This window comes from Saimiri boliviensis, chromosome 1 (genome assembly GCF_048565385.1).
Source record: "Saimiri boliviensis isolate mSaiBol1 chromosome 1, mSaiBol1.pri, whole genome shotgun sequence".
Classification (NCBI taxonomy): Eukaryota; Metazoa; Chordata; class Mammalia; order Primates; family Cebidae; genus Saimiri; species Saimiri boliviensis.
Window position 1 is genome coordinate 170,921,486 of NC_133449.1, and position 19,385 is coordinate 170,940,870.

A 19,385-nucleotide genomic window follows, 5' to 3' on the forward strand; every position below is an offset into this window, starting at 1 on the left:
AGTGTGAGAACAGACTAATACAATGTGCATAATTTGCATCCATGCTTTGTACTGTTTATTACATGTGATGGTTCACATAATAATATATAATACTATTTGTATTTTAATCGATTTACTTAAATGATATTGTTCTGCATATATGTTTTTGTATCATGCTTTTCTTTTGACATTATGTTTTGTAGATTTATCCATGTTGATTTGATCTACCTATTTCATTTTAACTGCCGCAAGTAATTAGCTGTATGAATATAGCACAGTTTGTCTATTTATTACTCTATTGATGGATATGTTTGACTTTTGCAGTTTTTTTACAATGATAAATATTGTGAAAATGAACATCTTTACATACATTTCCTTGTGCACATATGTGAAATTTTCTTCATTATTTATCTAGAAATTGATGGGTTGTGGAATATGCATTTTAAAATTAACTAGAGATTGAGAGATGGCTCTGTAAACTCATTAAATGAATTAACAGTACTATTAGCAATGTGGAAGAGCTATCATTTCTTAATATTCTTGCAAACTATTAATATTATTAGATTTTAAGTATTTTTTTCTGATCTAATACATGTGAAGATCTAACTTTAAAAATTTTTATCTAACTTTTAAAATTTGTGTTTGAGATTTGCTGGATTGTTAGTGAGACTGAGCATCTTTTCATTTGTTTATTGGGCATTTTGGTTTTCTTTTTAGTGAATTGCCAGCTTATATCCTTCGTCCAATTCTGTAGTATTAGGTTATTTATTTCCTACTCATTTATAGGAGTTCTTTAGTAAGTATGGTTGGTAATTATCTATCAGAGTTGTGTGTTCCAAATATCTTCTTCCAGTTTTTTGCATGTCTTCTATATTTTGAGTCTTTTTATTGTAAATAGTTTTAAAATTTTCAAGTAGCTGAGTTAATAAATCATACTTCGTGGGGTTTTTTTTCTTTTCTTTTTGTTTGTTTGTTTGTTTGTTTGTTTTTTGAGATGGAGTCTCATTCTGTCCCCCAGGCTGGAGTACAGTGGTGTGATCTTGGCTCACTGCAACCTCCACCTCCTGGGTTTAAGCAATTCTTCTGCATCAGTCTCCCGAGTAGCTGGGACTACAGGTGCATGCCACCACACTCGGCTAATTTTTTGTGTTTTAATGGAAATAGGGTTCCACTGTGTTGCCTATGGTGGTCACAAACTCCCAAGCTCAGGTAATTTGCCCACCCTGGCCTCCTAAAGTGCTGGGATTACGGGCACAAACCACCATGCCTGGCCTATACTACATGTTTTTTGTAGTTTGTGCTCCTTCTTGACCACAATGTAAAAAATTCTTTTTTTTTGCCGGGCGCGGTGGCTCAAGCCTGTAATCCCAGCACTTTGGGAGGCCGAGGCGGGTGGATCACAAGATCAAGAGATCGAGACCATCCTGGTCAACATGGTGAAACCCCGTCTCTACTAAAAATACAAAAAAATAGCTGGGCATGGTGGCGCGTGCCTGTAATCCCAGCTACTCAGGAGGCTGAGGCAGGAGAATTGCCTGAACCCAGGAGGCGGAGGTTGCGGTGAGCCGAGATCGCGCCATTGCACTCCAGCCTGGGTGACGGAGCGAAACTCCGTCTCAAAAAGAAAAAAAAAAAAAAAAATTCTTTTTTTTTTTTTTTTAAATTCTAAAGATTAAGTATTGCTGATTTTTAACATGCAGATTTTTCATTTATCTAGAATCAATTCTGTGTATGATATAAGGTGGGAATCAAGTTTTTATTTTTTCTCCTGGATGGCCAGTTGTCCTGGCCTCTTGTTTTGAACAATTTCACTTACTGTGTATCCTTAATAGATGCTGTTTGATAACCTTGGCCTATCTGAAAATAGGAATTAAGGATTTGTTTTATTCTAGGAGGCTCGACACTATAGTGTTCGTGATTCTCCAACTCCCAGGCACCTAACAATGACTAGAGGAGCATGTTGAACATGCAGATTCCCAGGACCCACACAGGTCACTCAGTGTGACTTATGGGGTGGGGAGTCCAAGCGCCTGTATTTTTAAAATTTCACTAGGTCGGGGGAACAGGTGATGTTTGATTATATGAATAAGTGCTCCCACCCTTCCCCGTGAGTCCCCAAAGCCCATTGTATCCTTCTTATGCATTTGCATCCTCATAGCTTAGCTCCCACTTGTGAGTGAGAACATGCAATGTTGGTTTTCTATTCCTGAGCTACTTCATTTAGAATAATGGTCTCCAACTCCATCCAGTTTGCTGCAAATGCCATTATTTCATTCCTTTTTATGGCTGAGTAGTATTCCATGGTGTGTGTGTGTGCGTGTGTGTGTGTATACCACATTTTATCTACTGGTTGATTGATGGGCATTTGGGCTGGTTCCATATTTTTGCAACTGCAAATTGTCAAGCATGTATATTTTTAACGTAGATGAGTTTGCTGCAAGTCACCTGTAAATCACACTGAGAAATCTTCCCCTTAAGAGCAGAAAATAGAGTTTTCCCTTCTCCGTATTTTACATCTTCCAGAAGTCACAGCTTAAATATTATGCTCTTTCTCTTTTACATGCACATTCTTATAGTCATATGTGAAAGGACCCTAACCCACTCCTTTAATGAGAATAGGAAAAATCTCAATCCTGAATTTTCTGTGATTGCAGTGAACACTTTAATTCTCCTAAGCCAGATAATATTTATTAGGCCAGTAAAAATGAACTACAGGAGTCCAGAGAGCCCAGAGATCCACAGTGCATATGCCAGCGTTCTGCTGAATTTGACCATCCATCAGGAATATTTCATGCTGTTATCTCCTGTCTGTACAATTTTGCTGTTTCGGGCCTAATCTATGCTCTTCATTCTGGTTGGAGACCTCAAAGAAGTTTTATAAGTTGGAAGATCATGAAAATAATAATAATTCACCCATAAGCACCTACCCTAGGTAATGGTTTTCACTGCGGCAATTGGCAGGTACTGCTCAGGGGTCCGCCTGTGTGGCCAATGATCTAAGCCTTTTCTTGGTATACCTAAACTCCTCTTTACTGTGGGGCCAGGCAGCCTTTTGTGTTTCAAAAGCAGGAAGATGGACTTTCTCATACTTGTGTGTGGAAGGGGCAATGTGGATGAGTTGCTGATGGTCACAAAGGTTTGTCTGCTCATTGTGAATGTTAAATAGCCCCAAAAAGGAAGGTTTCCTAATGCAAGAGCACATTTGCTCCATTTCCTGGCACAGATTTTAAAACTGGATGAAAACCCAAAAGCCTCATCTGGAATCTTGGTTTTTTGACTTGCAAGAGAGGCCCAATTTTTTCTTTTTTACTTTGAAGTATATTATTAGTTTGATACTGTGATGGTTTTGACTGTCAGGAGAGCATGTCAAATATATGCAAATCATTACAAAACATCTATTCTCCTAATTGACTTTTTTGCAGGCAAATTTCAAACCCCAAAATGAGAACAATGGAATAATGCCTCTCAATGTAATTTCTAGAAACCAAATATTATCATTGTCAGAGCTTTTCCTTTAACTTGAGGTGGGAAATCTGATCCTTTCTGTGAATGAGGATTGTCCTGTCTTTTTTTTTTTTTTTTTTTTTTGAGGCAGAGTCATGCTCTGTAGCCCAGGCTGGAGTGCAGGTGATATGATCTCGGCTCACTGCAACCTCTGCTTCCCAGGTCCTGGTTCAAGCAATTCTCCTGCCTCAGCCTCCCGTGTAGCTGGGATTACAGGCATGCACCACCATGCCCAGCTAATTTTTGTGTTTTTAGTAGAGATGGGGTTTCACCATGTTGGCCAAGCTGATCTTGAACTCATAACCTCGTGATCCACCCGTTTCGGCCTCCGGAAGTGCTGGGATCACAGGTGTGAGCCACCGCGCCTGGCCTGTCCTGTCTTTTAATAGGTTTAGGGGAAATTAAATTTCCCTTTTTTATCTTTGTTTTGAGTATTACTAGCTCAGATAAGCAAGGCAGAGGGGCAAAGAGTGACTCATGTTCACGAATATGACCAGTTGTTGGGAAACCAGTAGGAAATCCTAGGAAAAGGGTAATCTTTCTAACAGGTGCCTTCTTCTTTGACTTATCTCTCTGGGTCTCTCTTGGGAAATGATTTGCTCTGTGTTTGTCTGGTGTTGACAACACTGAATCCACCTCCCTAGCCACAGATGAAATAGAGTTGTTCATTATTAACCTCTTGAACTTTGCACGGACACCTGCTTATGTCATTTAGCCATCCTTGGTGGCCAGAAACCCTTGGAGGCCAGGACTATCTTCACGTCTGCCAGGCAAACTGAGTGCCTGGCTCAGGTCACCTGTATTCACAGTTTTCCAGTGCTGAGGTAGATTTTAAAGTGGTTACGATACGTATTACCTACAGTTATATGTACTGAGCAGTCATTGAGTACAAGATTGGAAAGCCAGATATGGTATTAATGAAGTCTAGAAGACAGGCAAATATTTGACTGTGATCTGTATTTATTATCTATTGCATTAAAAAGAGGCAGAACAAAGAGTTAAACTTAGGTGTGAGTGATACTAAAGTCTGTATTCTTATCATTAAACTCTATTGTTCCCCTTGGGATTCTAGGAAAGTCCTGCATAATTCATAATCAAAAGAACTGATTGCCCATATCACTAACAGAAAATACCCTTATTTTACAGGGCTTTTGCTACATGTATAAAAGATTAAAAATTTACATGGGATGTTAAATGTAGAATCATTGAAATCAGTGACCACAAAGTGCCTGTTCATAATCAGGTGACAGTGGGATTTTGTTCCCACCGCTAACTACATAGTTAATCTGTTTCTGTCAGTATTAAACATAGCAAAATATATCCTTCCCCCGTCTTTGGGGACATACGAAGTAAGAAAAGGAAAGCCAAGAATAGGCAGGCTGCATTTGGATACAGTTATGTTCATATAGTAAGGACATAGTGGATTTTCCTTATTGGTATATAAACATGCTCTTGTGACTCCAGAATTAAGCAAAGAAAACTTTCTTTGACCCAGATGCCCCTTCGGCCACTGCCCCACTTCTTTCCCCACGCACAGTGTCACTTCCATAAATATTCTCCATGGTCACCATCTTGACTACCCACTGCCTTTGTTTCCTCCTCACCCACTCCGTGTGGGCTTTTCACCCTCACACTCTGCCAAATCACCACATCTGTTGTTTGTTTGTTTGTGATAAGGTCTGTCTGTAACCCAGGCTGGCATACAGTGGTGCCATCATGGCTCACTGCAACCTCTGCCTCCTGGCCTCATGTGATCCTCTCACCTCAGCTTCCCAAGAAGCTGGAGCCACAGGCACGTGCCACCACTCCTGGCAAATTTTTGTTATTTTTTTGTAGCGACGGGATGTTGCCATCTTGCCCATGCTGGTCTCAAACTCCCGAGCTCAAGTGATCTGCCTGCTTCAGCCTCCCGAAGTGCCAGGATTACAGGCGCAAGCCACCACGCCTGACCCCACACTGCTAAATCTAAAGGATATTCTGTGTCTTCATTTTTCTCAAACTCACAGCATCATTCAATTGACTCATCATTTCGTATTAAAGCACTTTTTTTTTTTTTTTTCTTGAGGGCTTTTGTCCTAGCTTACTTTAAACCTCTATACTTTGTTTTGCTGGCCTCTTCTCTTCAACTTTCAAATTTTGGCAAGTCCAAGAGCTTCTTCCTGAGACCACTTTTCTTCATCTTCACTTTCCTCCCTATTATCAGGAGCATGAATATTTATAATTGCTTGGTCATAAACTGACCATTTGTCATTACATCTCTTTTGATCTTCTATTTATTATTATTATTATTATTATTATTTAGTAGAGACAGGGTTTCACCATGTTGGCCAGGCTGGTCTCAAACTCCTGACCTCGGGTGATCCATCCGCCTCAGCCTCCCAAAGTGCTGGCATTATATGCATGAGCCACCACATCCAGCCTATTTACTTTTTAAAGAGATAATTTTGGCTGCTATGTGGGAGGATGTATTGTAGCTGGTATCAAGTGTAAAAACAGGGAAACCAATGATGAAGCCACTGCAATGGTCCAGGAAAAAGCTGGTGTTAGCTTGCACTAGGGTAGGAACAGAAGGAAGGAAGAAAAAGAGGCTGGGCGCAGTGGCTCAAGCCTGTAATCCCAGCACTTTGGGAGGCCGAGGCGGGTGGATCACGAGGTCAAGAGATCGAGACCATCCTGGTCAACATGGTGAAACCCCGTCTCTACTAAAAATACAAAAAATTAGCTGGGCATGGTGGCGCGTGCCTGTAATCCCAGCTACTCAAGAGGCTGAGGCAGGAGAATTGCCTGAACCCAGGAGGTGGAGGTTGCGGTGAGCCGAGATGGCGCCATTGCACTCCAGCCTGGGTAACAAGAGCGAAACTCTGTCTCAAAAAAAAAAAAAAAAAAAAAAAAAAAAAAAAAAAAAGAAGAAGAAAAAGAATATAGGTGAATATTTAAGCTCAGATGGGAATGGCCTTTCTAAGTGTGTTAGTATGTCCTAGCTGGACCTGAATCAGGAATTTGGTGCCTTTTTGTGATCTGGTGAGGCAGTGCAGATGCTGCAGGGTAGGATCTGGAGGGTTAGGAAGTAATTCCTTCACCTGTGTTTGGTTCAGCCCTTTCTCATCGTCTTTTGCGGCTGTTCCAGCCTTCCCTGGACTCAGTAGATGATTCATCGCAATGTTCAGAAGAAAAAGAGACTAGGGGTTTTAAAATAGAAAATACTAAATTTCATCATTTATCCTTCGTCTCATGGTTTTCAGAGAAAGTAGTGTCCATCTTCTTGACCTAAGCCAATCCTTCTACATGTACTTTAGCATGTATTAATTCACAGTGAGAAATATTACTATCAAATACACCAGAATGCTCATATTAACTCTTTCAATGCATTTTCTCCCTGAAAGACAGTAACATAAGAAACCAAATGATGATCTAAAGGTTTCCTTGTGAGCAAGGAACTATCCAAGCCAGGGGTGTGAATGGGACATTCTTTTTTTTTTTTTTTTTTTTTTTTTTTTTTTTGAGATGGAGTTTTGCTCTTGTTACCCGGGCTGGAGTGCAATGGCGCGATCTCGGCTCACCACAACCTCCGCCTCCTGGGTTCAGGCAATTCTGCTGCCTCAGCCTCCTGAGTAGCTGGGATTACAGGCACGTGCCACCATGCCCAGCTAATTTTTTGTATTTTTAGTAGAGACGGGGTTTCACCATGTTGACCAGGATGGTCTCGATCTCTTGACCTCGTGATCCACCCGCCTCGGCCTCCCAAAGTGCTGGGATTACAGGCTTGAGCCACCGCGCCCGGCCGTGAATGGGACATTCTTAATCCCTGGGCAGAGTGTGACAGGTTCAGGATCTAAGACTGCTACAGGCGTTGTGTCCACCAGAACCTAGAGAAACACTCCACTGACTGGTGTTGACCAGTTAAAAAGAAAAATAATTGGTTCGTTTGTTTCACAAAATTAATATATGTTCATTGTTGAGCCATTAGGTAAGGAATGTAAATTAATACAAATAACATTCATAATTCTTTATTTTAAAATATGCCATGGCAAATGCCTTGTATATCCTCTCTAGGCAAATGCCTCATATATCTTTTCTAGCCTTTCTCTGCACATCTGTTAAACTGCTTAATGCCCTTCTAATTGGTTTCCTACCCAAAAAGATCATTACCATTATGAAAAAAAATCACTCTAGGTAAACTGCCCATGTTTGCCCCTCGAGCAGAGTTTAGCTTATTATTTCATCTTCTCTAACCATAAACAATATGAGAAGACCTCTCTAGCCATAATTGTTTCACTATCTCACTTCCTGCTTTTCAGAATTATTTCTTTTTAAAACGCTTTGTACTGTAAACAAACAAAAAGCCAGAAACAGAAAATCTTACAAAACAAACATCCAGCTTAGTGAATTATTCTAAGGCAAGCTCTCCCCAGGTTTGCAATATATCTGAGCTGCCTACTAAAGGCCCCACCCTGCACTCTGTCCAGTCCTGCTCCCTTCTTCCCCGAGAAAGTTCCTGCTGTCTCAAATGTGTATTCCTATATACTATACCTTAGCCTTTCCCTCTTCAAACAATTTTTTAAAAGATTCTTTAATCTAACAGATTTCTCACCATTCTTTTCTTCTCCTTAGAATTTATCTATTGAGGATAGGTGCGGTGGCTCACGCCTATAATCCCAGCACTCTGGGGGGCCGAAGCGCGGGAATTAGCTGAGGCCAGGAGTTCAAGACCAAACTGGCCAACATGGCGAAACCCTGTCTTTACTAAAAATACAAAAAATTAGCCAGGCATGGTGGCAGGCACCTCTAATTCCAGCTACTCAAGAGGCTGAAGCAGGAGAATTGGTTTAACTCAGGAGGCAGAGGCTGCAGTGAGCTGAGATCATGCCATTGCACTCCAGCCTGGGCAACAAGAGCTAAACTCTGTCCCTGCCCTCAACCCCCACCCCGCAAGAAAAGGCCGGATGTGGTGGCTCATGCCTGTAATCCCAGCACTTTGGGAGGCTGAGGCGAGCAGGTCGGGAGTTTGGGACCAGCCTGACCAGCATGGAGAAACCCCATCTCTACTAAAAATACAAGATTAGCCGGGTGTGGTGGCACATGCCTGTAATCCCAGCTACTCAGGAGGCTAAGGCAGGAGAATCACTTGAACCCAGGAGGCAGAGGCTGCAGTATCGCTTGAACCTAGGAGGCGGAGGGAAACTCCATCTCCAAAAAAAGGAGAATTTATCTGTTGAAAAATTAGAGGTACTTGACTCATAGAATTGCCTGCAATCTGAAATTGACCCATTTCAATCCCAAAGTGCACTTCAGCGTGTTTGCCTATGTGTTCTGTATTTCGTGCAAATTGGCAACTGATTCAGAGGCTGGATCAGAAACGCAATACTATAAATGGTACTGTATTTCTTCATCAGGCGGCATGTAGTGTGTGGTTGTCTCTTTTATGTAATGTTAGTAGCTGTTGGTGCACATTGCCTCTGTCTTAATTCACTGGGGTTATAGGCTGATGATTCTAATTCTTTTTTCTCATGCATTCACTGGAATATTTTTATTATAAAAGAAGTGCTGTGCCTCATCTCATATTTGCTTACATAGTGGCACAGTTCATATAGGAAAGGCAGGATAAGTGCTTTCTCTTTATTCATCAAGTTTTTGAGATAATGAATTGATTCCCTGTCATCATCAAAAAGTGACTTTAAAAAAACTCTATGAACTCGTGGAGGCGTCTCATCCTGAGGGAGGTGAGCCGGGTTGTTCAGCCAGGCCAAGGCTACAGAGTCAACCAGTGTCAGTTCTGCTACATTCCATGGTTGAAAGCAAGTCATTAAAGCCAGTCCAGACACAAAGACTGGAAGGATAGGCTCCAGCTTTTGATGTAAGGAACTGTAGAGGGCTTGCCATCGTGATGTAATCTGTAATACCTAGTTTTGCTGTAAATGCTTCCATGCTTCTTTGGTTTTCAGTTTCAATGTGAGGATTCAAAGACTATGTCACTACCACTGTTTTGCCAGAATCTGCCCTCTGAGTCAATTCTTTTACTGATTATCTGTAGAACTAGCTTTGTATAAACAAGGAGGCATCTAGCAGGTAAGGTGGCCATGACTTCTGCTTCATGTTCTGCTCCTGATCCTCATGAGTGGCAAGCTTTACCTCCGTACTACTTCTGTTACCTTGAAGACCTCCACAAAAGCCTTGACTCCTGTGCTCTCAGGCCCAGAAGGCCTTCTGGGTGCCCAAATGGTCCCTTCCATGCTCATTGTGTTAGGGCCACACTATGTTCCTAACAGAACTGTCCCTACTTCATGGACACTCAGATCTGGTCTCTGGGGCCAGAAGCCTCTTACCATAACCTGTGTCCATTTCAGTCAATATCTACCATTAGGTCGGGTGTGGTGGCTCACGCCTGTAATCCCAGCACTTTGGGAGGCTGAGTCAGGTGGATCACAAGGTCAGGAGATCGAGACCTACCTGGGCAACATGGTGAAACCCCATCTCTACTAAAAATACAAAATTCAGCCAGGCGTGGTGGCACGTCCCTGTAATCCCAGCTACTCAGGAGGCTGAGGCAAGAGAATCGCTAGAACCAGGGAGTTAGAGGTTGTAGTGAGCCAAGTTCATGCCACTGCACTCCAGCCTGGCAACAGAGCTAGACTCCATCTCAAAAAAAAAAAAAGAAACAAAAACTACCATTAACTCCTTCCTGCCACTTCACCTCCTGAAAGCCTGTTTACTTGCAGATAAATCAAATCCCAAAATATGTATTTGCTCCCAATATACACTGCTGTGCTAGCCTGCCCAGTTACCAAACAGAGCCAGACTCTGAATCCCAGTTCAGGCTCAATTGGGATATCCTAATACATGTAGAAAAACCACCCCCATCCAAGATCATGTTACTGTTTCCCTATATACTTTTCTAATAGCTTCATATATGATTTCATGCCATTGATTTACATTTAAACCCTTAATCCATTTGGAATTTGTCTTAGTGTATTATAAGAAAAATCTAAGTTTTCCTCTAAATGATTTGCCAGATATAATTGGACTATTTGTTGAATAAACTGTCTTCCCCCACTGATTTGAAATCACATGCCTATTTCATGTACCGAATTCTTAGACACACACACACACACACACACACTCTCTCTCTCTCTCTCTCTGTCTCTCTCTCTTTCTCTCTCTCTCTCTCTCTCTCTCTCTCTCTTTCTCTCTCACAGGCACATGCATGCACACACACATGCACACTCTCTCTCTCTCTCTCTCTCTCTCTCTTTCTCTCTCTCTCTCTTTCTCTCTCTCTCTCTCTCTCTCATAGGCACATGCATGCACACACACATGCACACTCTCTCTCTCTCTCTCTCTCTCTCTCTTTCTCTCTCTCTCTCTCTCTCTCTCTCTCACAGGCACATGCATGCACACACACATGCACACTCTCTCTCTCTCTCTCTCTCTCTCTCTCTTTCTCTCTCTCTCTCTCTCTCTCTCTCACAGGCACATGCATGCACACACACATGCACACTCTCTCTCTCTCTCTCTCTCTCTCTTTTCTCTCTCTCTCTCTCTCTCTCTCTCTCTCACAGGCACATGCATGCACACACACATGCACACTCTCTCTCTCTCTCTCTCTCTCTCTCTCACAGGCACATGCATGCACACACACATGCACACACTCTCTCTCTCTCTCTCTCTCTCTTTCTCTCTCTCTCTCTCTCTCTCTCTCTCTCACAGGCACATGCATGCACACACACATGCACACTCTCTCTCTCTCTCTCTCTCTCACAGGCACATGCATGCACACACACATGCACACTCTCTCTCTCTCTCTCTCTCTCTTTCTCTCTCTCTCTCTCTCTCTCTCTCTCTCTCACAGGCACATGCATGCACACACACATGCACACTCTCTCTCTCTCTCTCTCTCTCTCTCTCTCTTTCTCTCTCTCTCTCTCTCTCTCTCTCTCACAGGCACATGCATGCACACACACATGCACACTTACACACCTTTGGATCCTCCTCTGGGCTTTCATCTCCATTCTTTTCATCTGTATGCATCTGTATGGCAGTTGCTATATGGCAGTTAATTAAAACATCATAATGTCTTGGCTGAGTGTGGTGGCTCACGCCCATAATCCCAGCACTTTGGGAGGCTGAGGAGGGCGGATCACCTTCCTCAGCAAGGTCAGGAGTTCACCTACCTCAGTAGAGGTCAGGAGTTCGAGACCAGCCTGCTCAACATGGCAAAACCCCGTCTCCACTAAAAATATAAATATTAGCCGGGTGTGGTGACCGGTGCCTGTAATCCCAGCTACTCGGGAGGCTAAGGCAAGAGAATCACTTGAACCCAGGAGGCAGAGGTTGCAGTGAACCAAGATTGTGCCACTGCACTCCAGCCTGGGCAACAGAGCAAGATTCTGTCTCAAAAATAAAAACCAAAAAACCCACATTACAATATCTTAATTAATTGCAGCTTTTTAATGCATTTTCATGTCTGATCCTTGTGCCCTCAGTTCTTTCCCTCTTGCCACCCCTAGGAATCTCAGGCTCTCATTGATACTGTTCCTTTCTCTTGGCTTCCTCTCTGCCACTTATAAACATGTTCATGGCTCACATGTTCAAACAAGCCCACAGAAGCCTCTGGAGCCCATCTGTTCCCTCTAGCTACCGTACTACCTGTGTCCTTTTCATAGGTGAGCTCTGCTGAAGAGCAGCGTTCACGGATTTCTCACTGTGTCACTGGTAACACTGCTAAATTCAGGGAATACTTCATTCCTTTTCTTTGCTGAAGTAGACTCTGTGAGCACGTTGCCCTTGAAACCTTCTCCTCCTCGGTTTCCTGCTGAAGCTTTCCTTGTGGTCTCTTAGACTATTTCTTCTCAGGCTCCTCAAGGGCTTCTGTTCATTTGTTAGCCACCTGAAAGTCAGTGTTCCCTGGAATTCCAGGCTCAGCTCTCTTCAAACTCTCTCACTCCTTCCAACTTCATCTCTCCCCATGGCTTCCGCTGGCTCTATATTCTGAGCCTGGTTCCTCCCATTTTTCTAATTATCTACTGGATGACACCATGAAGATGTCCCATCAAGGGCATCAAGTTCAGAGTGTCTTACCTTTCCCTACACGTCTTCTCATAGGTATCTAGACTTATGACCTTACATTCATCTTATCTCCTGAGAAAGAAACCTGAGCCTCATGCTCACTCCTTCCTCCCTCTCCTTTTCCTCCCACGTGTAGAGCAGAGGGAAACATGCTTTGCAGTGAGACAAGCTTGGATTCCAATTCAGATGCTGCTTCCCACTCATCCTGTGCCTTGAGTGAGCTCCTTAATCTTTCAGAGCTTCCATTTCCATGCTATAAAATTGGGATAACAATGGTACCTACCTCAAAGGGCTGTTCCGAGGGATAAATGAGATCATGGGCATTGAACCCAGCCCTGACTCATGCCTGGGGATCGTCAAAGTTTCATCCCTAATCAGTGCTTTTTAAATGTTGTCCAACTCAGAGTATTCCTCCCCATTCTCTGGGTGGATCTCTCCATTCTAACCCCATTTCCTGTAATCTGGACTATCCAGCAGTCTCCCCACTGTGCCCTTCCTCTGGTCTCATCCTCTTCCAATCTCTATGCCACATTTAGACTCATTCGCTCTTCCTTTTTCCCACCTCTTCCCTCACACCCAGATCTACTTCTGACCCGGAAGGCTGCAAACCCTCAGTAGATAACGGACATGTTTCTTAGCATGGTTTTGAGGACTCATGGATGCCCAACCCTGGCTGACTTTCCTATCGTCCTCTCTGTCCTGTCCTGTGTGCCCACGCTCCAGCTCTGTTCATCCAGCTCTGTTCATCCAGCTTGCTGTTTCTCTAGCATGCGGTGCTATTTCTCCTCTTGCTTGCCCTTTTGCACACTGGACTTGATGTCTACTTTATTTTTCTTTGTTTCTGAGACCAAGTCTTGCTCTGTTGCCCAGGCTGGAGTGCAGTGGCACCATCTTGGCTCACTGCAACCTCTACCTCCCAGGTTCAAGTGATTCCTCTGCCTCAGCTTCCCGAGTAGCTGGGGTTACAGGTACCTGCCACCATGACTGGCTAATTTTTGTATTTTTAGTAGAGATGGAGTTTCGGCCAGGCACAGTGGCTCATGCCTGTAATCCCAGCACTTTGGGAGGCCAGGGTGGGTGGATCACCTGAGGTCGGGAGTTTGAGACCAGCCTGGCCATCATGGTGAAACCCTATCTCTACTAAAATACAAAAATTCGCTGAGTGTGGTGTGATGCACGTCTGTAGTCCCAGCTACTCAGGAGGCTGAGGCGGGAGAATCACTTGAACCCAGGAGGTGGAGGTTGCAGTGAGCCCAGATTGTGCCACTGGACTCTAGCCTAGAAGACAGAGTGAAACTCGGTCTCAAAAATATATATATATATATATATGTGTGTGTGTGTGTGTGTGTGTGTGTGTGTGTGTGTGTGTGTATGTATGTGTATATATATATATATATATATATATGGATTTTCACCATGTTGGCCAGGCTGGTCTCAAACTACTGACCTCAAGTGATCCACCTGCCTTGGCCTCCCATAGTGCTGGGATTACGACAAGAGGCACTGCGCCCAGCCTAGTTGTCTACTTTGAATCCTCCTTCTTTCTCTTTCTCCCATCTCTGCCCTAGACTCTGAATGGCTGGTGGGCTCCTACTGGTTGTTCAAAGCCTAGCTCATTCTCCTCTCTCTAACTTCCTTGAGTGCCCGTTCAAGTTCCTTCTCACAGTGTCCTCCATGTTATAATCTTGCAAGGAATTCTGTAGTCACGATGAGCCCAGTTATTTGTTTTCTACGCTTTCCCTTTCTTCATTCTCTGTCCTCACCCCTGAATAACTGGGAAGCCCCAGAAAGGAGAAGTCAAGGTTGAAAGCTTGGGCCATGGAGTCAGACTGGCTGGGCTCAAATCCTGGTGTTCCTGTTTACTCACTTGGTAAGATCGGGCAAGTTACTTAATTTATTTGTACCTCGGTTTCCTTATTTATATGATGGAAGCACCAATGGGACTACCTTAAAAGCTTATTTTGAGGAATAAAATACTCCACGTAAAATGCCTGGTTCTTGGCACTTATTAAATATTCAATAAATGTTAGTAAATATTGAACAAATGTTGTTCAATAAATGGTGGTTCAATAAATGTCCACCACTGTTGTTATTTTTATTACTATCATTGTTATTGGAAGCAAGAATGTGTCATTCATCTTTACATTTCCAACCTCTAGGACAGTGCTTGGATCAAGATAAATGTTTATTTAAAGGTATGTTAATAATATCAGCTAACATTTATTGAATATTTGTTATTTTTCAATCACATGCTAAACTCTTTAGATGCACTATCTTAGGCACCCTTCCCAGCAGCCCTGTAGGCTGTGGATTGTTATTCCCTTAGCACATGAGAAGACCAAGAACATGGGCTCAGAGACTATGTCACTATGACTGTATCGAGAGTGCAGTTAGTTAAGTAGCAGAGCCAAGATCTGACCCCCAAACTAACAATCTTTATACTCCAGCGCACTTGCTGTGTGACCTTGAATGAGTCATTTTCCTCTCTGGTATTCATCTTCCTCATTTGAAACTGATTGGGGTGAACTGGACCATCTCTAAAGTTCCCTCCAGCTCTGCTACTCTATATTTATTAGAAGTAGAAGACAAACTTGGCTGGGCGCGGTGGCTCACGCCTGTAATCCCAGCACTTTGGGAGGCCGAGGTGGGCGGATCACAAGGGCAAGAGATCGAGACCATCCTGGCCAACATGGTGAAACCTCGTCTCTACGAAAAAATGCAAAAATTAGCCTGGTGTGATGGCATGCGCCTGTAGTCCCAGCTACTCGGGAGGCTGAGGCAGGAGAATTGCTTGAACCCGGGAGGCGGGGATTGCAGTGAGCCAAGATCGTGCCACTGCACTCCAGCCGGGCAGCTGATGACAGAACAAGACTCTGTCTCAAAAAAAAAAAAAAAAAAAAGCAGAAGACAAACTTATAGCAAATGCCATGAAGATGAAAATCTCCTTAAAAAAATAATTCCAAGTCCCAGTCAGTGCTATATTTCTTTCCGGAAACAAATCATTACATTGACGGAATTGATTACATTGCATCAAAGGGCTCTGACGGTTTCTTGGAGTTCATTGCCTTATTTGGCCAGCCTAGTGGACAGGATACTTGAATGCTGCCTTAGTCTGAGCTGACACACAGACACACACACACACACACACACAGAGCTTAGCCTGGGTAATTTATAAACTACAGAAATGTATTGCTCACCATTCTGGAAACATGGAAGTCCAAGATCAAGGTGCTGGCAGATTTGATGTCTGGTAAGGGTCCATTGTCTCTTCCAACAGTGGTGCTTCATTGCTGTACCTCATATGGTGGAAGGAGTGAACCAGTTCTCTTTTCCAGGCCTCTTCTAAAAGGACAATAACCCCATCCATGAAAGTGGAGCCCTCATGACCCAATCATCTCCCAAAGGCCCACTTTCCCAGTGCTAGTGCACTGGAAATTGGGTTTCACCCCATGAGTTTTGAGGTGGCACCAACATTCATAGTAAGTGCATCAGTTGGGTTCTTAGTTACCGGCTGCAGAACCCCCACTAGTTAGCTGAAGCAGAGGTGGAAAATTATATTTAAAATAGTGGGTGTCTCACAGGTTCCCTAGAGGGCTAAAGGATGGTCAGACTGAGGCCACACAGCCAGGGACAAAGCCCAAGCCACACTGACAGATTTCCCTGGAAAGGGTCTGGGGTCACCACAGCCACGCAGAGACTGCAGCTCTGACTGTGATGTGGGCTCTGGACTTCTGAGCCTCCCGATGGCTGCCTCCAAACACCAGATGTCAGGCCATGACCCTTGCCAGAAAATGGATTATGCACGTTACTCTTGTGAAGGTAAGTCTCTCTGATTAGAGAAGACTGATCACATACCTTCACTCCATCTTCAGGGAAGGCCAGGAATGTGGGGCAGCAACTTCTCTGAGAAGCAGGACTTAACAAAGTAAGCAACGTCCCACACTTGGAAACAGTCAGAAGTTACTGGGTGACCACTGACAAGGACAGCTGTCCCACAGATAGATTTATTACATGGACTTTAGGAAGTCAGCTGGAGGCCAGGCACGGTGGCTCACATCTGTAATCGCAGCACTTTGGGAGGCCGCGGTGGGTGGGTCACAAGGTCAGGAGTTCGAGACCATCCTGGCCAATATGGTAAAACCTTGTCTCTACAAAAAATGTAAAAATTAGCCTGGTGTGGTGGTGGGCACCTGTAGTCTCAGCTACTCAGGAGGCTGAGGCAGGAGAATCACTTGAACATGGGAAGTGGAGGTTGCAGTGAGCTGAGATTGCAACACCGCACTCTGGCCTGGGAGACAGAGTGAGACTCTGTCTCAAAAAAAAAAAAAGAAAAAGGAAGTCTGCTGGGCCTTATCATACAAGTGTGTGTCTTAAAGCTGAGAGATCTCTCTGAATCCAGACCTTGAAATAAGTCACTAACACTCACTCCATGCCAGGCCTGAGCTAAACTCTTTACACACATTTTCCATTAGATCTCACAACAGTCTTGTGAAGTGTCTACTATCATCCCCAGTATGTATTATTATCTCCATCTCACGACTGAGAAAACTGAGGCACAGAGAGGAAGTATCATGTTCTATATCATTCAGCTAGTAAGCGACAGGCATACGCTTGAACCCAGTGCACGACTCATCGTTCTGCCTTTGACAAGCCGTCTATTGTGTTGAAGACCAAATCCTCATGCTGGGTCACCACTAGCACTTTTCCTCCTCAGTTCGGAACTGAGTTCTGATGCCAAAATCAAAGAATTTTACAGGAAAATAATGTCAACCAGATTTGAAAGAATCATCATGCAGAGTTCTCTTAATGTTTTCTGAAATGAATGGGTTTCAGTACAAGGATGCTTTATTATCTTGGTTAAAATGAAAGTGTTGAACATTCTTGGTGGTTTTGTCCCTCTTTACCCTATTATACTGGGAAATGTGTCCCGAAGGAACTAATGTTGAACTTAGTTCCCAGGCCTCAACTTCAGAGTCACTTAAAGTTCTGGAAACCTTTGTAGAAAAGTTCCTCTTCTCATCCCTTCACATGTATTCTTTCCATTTTTCCAGAGTCAGCGGCCGATTTGGAGAGAGAAATATTTAAAACAATCCCACCTCCCACCTTGCTGTATATACATGAGCATAAGTTCTGGTTATGAAATTCAATGTTTATTTGGCCCAAGGTTATATTGTAAAGGAGCTTTAAGGGTCCCATTTAGGATGGAGATAAATGCACAAATGAAAATGTACGTAACTCAAGGAACACACGCAATTAATGATGGCCACTGGAACAGCCTTCCTCCCTGGGCCAGCAGTTCTCCTGTTTTGGAACTGGTTATATAAAATTGGCAGGAGGCAGGAAGGAGACGACGCTGTTGCTTCAGTGCAAGATGACAACTGAAACCAGGAGGGAAGGAAGTGGGAGGAGAGGTTGGAGCAGAGGGCCATAATTTCATTATGAATTCCTGCCTATTCTGAGCAATTGTCCCCAAATTTGTCATTGAAAGTGCAATTTCCTCTATGAAAACTGTCTTTCCAAGGACCTTGGCAAAGATGAGAACAGGAGGTAGGGTATCCAATTCTTGTTGGCAGTGAACTTTATTCTATATTTGTTATTTAACAATTCTGTGTGCTGTTCCATCTTTGGTAATAAAGTTAGCATTACCTTTTATTTCTTCATTGTCCAACAGACATCTCCTGATGGCTCACTATGTGCCAGGTGCTGTGCTGGGCACCAGATGTGTTGAACAGGTCCTGGTTACTGCCCTCTGGTGCTTACACTCCCTCAAGAGAAGCAGACAGGAAGCATCTCATCACAGACTGAAGTTTCATGCTTGTCAGGGTGATGTGTGCTATCAAGAGTCAAAGGATGTGCTGAGAGCAGGCGACAGAAGTGACATTTGAGCTGAAACTAAGGACAAATAGGAGAAAAGCAGGCAAAAGGATGAGGGGAAGAAAAATGGGAAAAAAAGTAATCAAATGCCAGAAATGGGGCTGAAAAGATGTAGAAGTGGTTTGTAAGCATGGGTTTATCATCTCTTTTCTTATCATCTTTGCATCAGCTACATGAGTTTTTCAAGAGTGGTCTGTGAGCCTCTTGCATCAGAATTACCTGGAAGTACAGTCAGCCCTCTGTGTCCACCAGTTCTGCATCTGCAGATTCAACCCACTGTGGATAGAATATATTGACGGCCAGGTACAGTGGCTCAAGTCTATAATCCCAGCACTTTGGGAGGCTGAGGCAGGTGGATCACTTGAGGTCAGGAGTTCTAGACCAGCCTGGCAGACATGGTAAAGCTTACCCCTCTCTACTAAAAAATACAAAAATTAGCTGGGCATGGTGGTGCACTCGGGAGGCTGAGGCAGGAGAATCACTTGAACCCAGGAAATGGAAGTTGCTGTGAGCCGAGATCACGCCACTGCACTCCAGCCTGGGTGACAGAATGAGACTCCATCTCAAAAAAAAGAAAGAAAAAGAAAAATATTTGGGAAAAAACCCCAAACCATAAAATGATATAATAATAATTACAAGTAAAAAAAGTGGTACAACTATTTCATATCATTCATCACACTCAGTTTGATTTGAGAGCTACTTCTTGTATTAGAGGTTTGTAATTTCTGCCAAGACTACTGCTTATACGATACCATTTGATCTCTACAGTAACCTTATATGGAAGACAGGTATAGGATATGTCATCCTTCCACCCTTACAGATGATGTAGCTGAGGCCTGTAAAGCTGAAGGGATTTACTTATTTATATGCCTTCTGCCCTCCTCATGCCACCAGGCTATGCCTCCAAGTTAGATTACATGATGACCCCGCTCACTTTACAAATATGATATAACATACCCAGGCAT

At 43.4% G+C, this 19,385-nt stretch overlaps 1 long non-coding RNA gene across 1 annotated transcript in view; it reads left to right on the plus strand.

Moving 5' to 3' along the window:
* Positions 1–19,385, plus strand: part of LOC141580296 (uncharacterized) — a 282,711-nt gene that overhangs the window by 128,825 nt on the left and 134,501 nt on the right. The gene's annotated exons all lie outside the window — the stretch shown is intronic.